The sequence below is a fragment of the Neoarius graeffei genome, chromosome 4 (assembly GCF_027579695.1).
Source record: "Neoarius graeffei isolate fNeoGra1 chromosome 4, fNeoGra1.pri, whole genome shotgun sequence".
In the NCBI taxonomy this organism is placed as follows: Eukaryota; Metazoa; Chordata; class Actinopteri; order Siluriformes; family Ariidae; genus Neoarius; species Neoarius graeffei.
The window spans coordinates 37,225,455-37,229,769 of record NC_083572.1 but is presented as its reverse complement, the minus strand read 5'-3'; positions in this window follow the sequence as shown (position 1 = coordinate 37,229,769).

Sequence of the window (4,315 nt, the reverse complement as noted above, 5' to 3'; positions counted from 1 at the left end):
GCACCTCTGCAATACTGCATGCTGAAATATTGCAGAGAGGCACCGCTTCTAGATATCACGTTGCATAGTCCACCAGAACTAAAATAAAGCAATATCCCTGTGCTGACTGATCTAATGGCCCGACGAGATCCATGCCAATTCTCTCGAAGGGGGTCTTGATTAGAGGGAGAGGGTGCAAAGGTACTTTTGGAATGGCCCCGGGATTTACTAATTGGCATTCGCGGCACGCTGCACACCACTGATGAACATCCCCGCGAATCCCTGGCCAGTAGAACCGGGTCATTATTCGGGCTAGGGTTTTATCCTGCCCTAAGTGTCTGGCCATTGGATTAAAGTGAGCCGCATGGAATACAAGTTCCCTACGGTTCTTTGGGATTAACAACCGGGTTAACTGTTTGCCGGTTTGAGTGTCCTGCGTCACTTGATACAGCCTATCCTTAATAATAGCAAAATACGGGAAGGAGGGTGTTGCATTTGGCTGGAGAGTTTGACCATCGATTACTTTCACTTACTCAAACACATGACGCACAGTCTCGTCTTGTGACTGTTCTAAAAGGAAATCTTCAAGGGGATCTCTAAGAGAGGGAGGAGAGGCACGGTGCTCCTCACTCCTCATATCACCCTGATGCGGTGCTGACATAGACGACTCTGTGACAGCATCCCCAGTCAAAGCCTCACTGGGATCCCCCCATGACGTACTATCGCAGGACCCACCCCTTACTATGTGTTCCATTAAGCCTCTGAACCCCGGTCAATCAGTCCCCAGAATCAGCAGCTGGGTGAGACGAGGATTAACCGCCACCTTTATGCTGTGTTTCTCCCCGAAATAGAATGTGGACGGACACTAATTGATAATTATGAACATCCCTGTGCGCACACAGAACTTTCACCACTTGTGCTCTCCCCAATGCCTCACTTTGCACCAGGCTTTGGTTTGATTACAGCCAGAATCCACCAACGCGTGATACGTATCCCCTTGAACACTCACCAGTATACGATACGCTCCGGCCCAATTGAGGGCGGTCTCTGGTGCATTGGGGATCCGGACCACCATCGTGGAACATTAACTCTGGAGATTCCCAGGCTCCCCGCAGTGCCAGCATACCAGCCCAGGCTTCACCTCTGCACCAGTAGCATGGGCATCACTCACCCTGGGGGGGAGAAGACATAGACACGGAAGGGGAAGACGGGAGGACATGACGGGTGCAACAGGCCGGCTGGGGGGTAGCCGGCCCCTGCCTCTGCGGTGGGGGGAGGAAGGAGGAGGAGAGAGAAAAAGAGGCGACATGTCTGCCTGCCACCGAAACCACCACCAGGTGAACCTCCACCAACTCGATGGCTTGATCCAACAATGCCAGGCAATGACACTGGACCCACTCCACCGTTCCTTCTGGAAGTCATGGAACAAACTGCTCCACTGTCACCAGGTCAATGATCCCCTCGGCGTTGCAGTCGTCTGCCCTCAGCCACCGCTGGCAAACATCCCGGAGCTGTTGACCAAATGCAAATGGCAGGCTGACCTCCTCTAATATCAGTGTCTGGAAGGGCCGGCAGTGTTGTTCTGGGGAGTGGCTGACACGCTGCAGGATGGCTCACTTCAGGTGTGTGTATATGAGCCGGCTGTCGGTGGGGAGATACTGCGTGGCCTGCTCAACCGGCCACCCCCATGCTTCGGCCGCTTGCTCAAAGAGTGAAATGAAGGCTTCCGGATCACTGTGTGGCCCCATCTTGGTGAGAGTGATGTGGGGTGCGTGTGTGTGTGTCTGCTGTGGTGACAGTCAACCCCACCGATGCGAACAGGTGCCGAAACACCTGGTGATCTTCCTGCTGGGCCAGTATCAAGGCTTCAAAGTGTTGTTCTTGCTCCTTTCGGAAGGCAATCAGCACCTGGTGCTGATTTTGCTGGGCGGTAGCGAGGGCATGGATGAGGTCCTTGAATGGGGAGGACTTCATGTGTGGTTCCCTTCAGTATCCCCAGGTTTCAGCACCACTGTAGTACGCCCCTGATGTGGGTGGGGTACTGAAGCACGGCAAGTGGGAGCTGATGTTCTCACACACTTTATTTTCAATAATTTCGTTGCTTTTCAGCTTCATTCACTCACTCGCTGCTCACACACAGACAGACACACCCCCACATGTCTTCTGGTTGGGAGGGCTCTCTTCTCCTTGCTCTCCCCCTCCTTTTCTATCCTCCACCATCACTGCAACAAACACACACAACATTAATCGACAACAGGTGTACTGACTTTGCCACTCACCTTCCCCGGCTCTGCCCTCCATTCACAAACTGACGCTTGGTTATGCCCCTGCTGCCACAACCACATTGGGCTCCACTCCTGTCAGCCAAGAACAGGAACCTTAGAGTCAAGAACAAGTTCTTTATAAAGTGGCTGGTGAATGTACTTCCTGGGTTGATAGCAAGACCTGTTTCTCAAGTATATACCATGATATGTTAACTATTACATCTCATCTCATTATCTCTAGCCGCTTTATGTAATTGTTTTAGTGACATGAGGAATATTTATGTATTTGAATATTTTCAACCATCAACCCAGGAAATAGGGGTTTCTTCTTTTGAATTTTCAATAACACTGTATTAGTTACACATGATTTACTATTAGAAATAGTAAACACACTCGGTGTAGTTTAGTTATCTTATCAATTGCTATTCATTGCTATAAAAAAAAAAAGAGATGCTCCCCATTAAAAAGAAAGGGTAAAACAAATGTTAAGTTTTATATAAGACTAAGTATGTCCTCTTGGACACTTGTTTCCCAAGGGGGGGAGACGACATTACCGTGACTCCTTTTTCTTTTTCTGCAGTTCATGCTGTGGAAAGCAAGTCAATCTTTTACTTACATAGAATTATAGTCCTCTAAATACATTCATCTTTTGTACCTGAAAGCCTTTGATTTCTCACTGTTTTATTTTGCTTTGCTTCCATTCCAGAATTGTGACTTTGTTGACTAATCAGAATCGAGGAATTACCTTGTTCAAGGAAACAACTTATATTTGCCAAAACTTTTTTTTTGCTCCTCAGTTCATGATTTGCAGAGTTATGGACTGGATAACGTAAGCCTTGCTTGCTTCTTTGTTTCCATTTATTCTGCAAAGTCAGATACAATATATTATCAATTTTCTTGCCATTGGTATAAGTGAATTTACTTTCTTAAATATCCATAGGTCAACATGACCCATTATATTAAACATCTCTCATTTGGAAGAGATTATCCTGGAATTGTCAACCCACTAGATGGAACCAATGTTGCGGCAACTCAAGGTAGGTTGCATTCGTTAAGTTTACAATATCGAATTTCCGATCAAGGTTTTTGCCCTTCATATGTTTATCAATACAACTACATGAACGTGGGTAACACAAACTGCCAAGTCTCAAGTTCAAATCATGCAATTAGAAATTTGAATTTAAATGCAAAAATCTCAATTGGAATATTTTGATTTTGTACCATGCAATTTGGAAATTATTTGACTTAATATAAATTTCATGGCTTGTCAAAATGCAATCTAAAATCTGAATTTCATGCAAAATTTTATATATCATATATATACACATATACACAATATACAATTCAGAACAAGTTCTTGAATATTTTTAAAGTGAATCTAAAAAAAAAAAAAAAACACATTGAAGGCGATTGAAATCTTTTTAGATATTGATTGTGCATATACTTCACAAATTTCAAAGGTTCAGCTGCACACCCTTACGTAGAATTTCAGATGGTCTGATGCACATTTAAAATAAGTGCATTCACATTAAGATTCCTGCACTTAAATTCAAATTTGTAATGGATACAATTGTAACTCCATAGCCAACGTTTACTGAAATGGCCAAATCACTATGCAAGAAGTTGTCTAAAAGAAGAAGTGTGGTGTAGTGGTTAGCACTGTGGCCTCACAAGAAGGTTCTGGGTTCGAGCCCAGCAGTCGATGGGGGCCTTTCTGTGTGGAGTTTGCATGTTTTCCCCATGTCTGCGTGGGTTTCCTCCAGTTTCCCCCCACAGTTCAAAGACATGTGGTTAGGTTAATATGGGGCAGCCCAGGGCTGAAGTGCCCTTGAGCAAGACACCTAACCCCCAACTGCTCCCTGGATGCTGTAGCATAGCTGCCCACTGCTCTGGGTAGTGAGAGAGAGTGTATGCACGCATTCGTGTTCACTGCTTCAGATGGGTTAAATGCAGAGGATGAATTTCACTGTGCTTGAGTATGCATGTGACAAATAAAGGTTTCTTTTTATTTTTAAGCATCATCTGAGAATTTGGACTTGGCTAGTGTACGGAGAAAAAAAAAAACTAGAATG